We start from the raw sequence: 732 nt of genomic DNA, 5'->3' as shown, positions 1-732 counted from the left end.
TTGAACTAGTTAATAAATATTCGTATATATTTACAAACTTCAATCTAAATACATATTTTTTATCTCGCACTATTTTAAATAATATTTATAAAAAAATATAATGACCTAATTTTGTTATCTAATACTCAATTTATATTTATTTTTTCATTTTATTTTCTTTCCAACAACAAAAAAAATAATAATTCAAATTTATTTTCAATCATCAGTAATTCTCAATTTTATTAGATAATTATTAATTTAAAGACAATTGATTTTCTAACAAAAAGAAAAAAAAAATAGAGTTGAGGTGAAAATACAAAATAGTACTATGATTTATGCGGCAAGCAAAAATATGATGAGGATCACATCACAGCAGGTGAGGAATATGGAATGGGAATGTATGTATGTTATATGTATGTATAAGAGAAGAGAATGATTAAATAAATAAATAGTAAGTAAAGCATGTATGAGGGCCTTACTTTATTTCGTATTGACAAGGGTTCCGTTGAGTAATATTTTAAATACATTCACGTGTGTTTGTCAACCTGGATTTGTCGGTCAATCTTTACTACTCCACGCAACTAACTTAAAACTTAAAAAAATATTATATATATAAATAAAAAGCCACCACCCTATACACTATACTACCCTTGCTCCTTTCATTCCATTTCAAGTGTGGAGAGTGGAGAGATTTAAAGCAAAAGGGAAAAAAGGCAGAGAGGCTATGCCAAATTGCTTCATCACACCGCAATT

The sequence above is a fragment of the Arachis ipaensis genome, chromosome B06 (genome assembly GCF_000816755.2).
Source record: "Arachis ipaensis cultivar K30076 chromosome B06, Araip1.1, whole genome shotgun sequence".
NCBI lineage: Eukaryota > Viridiplantae > Streptophyta > Magnoliopsida > Fabales > Fabaceae > Arachis > Arachis ipaensis.
This window is presented reverse-complemented; position numbering follows the sequence as displayed.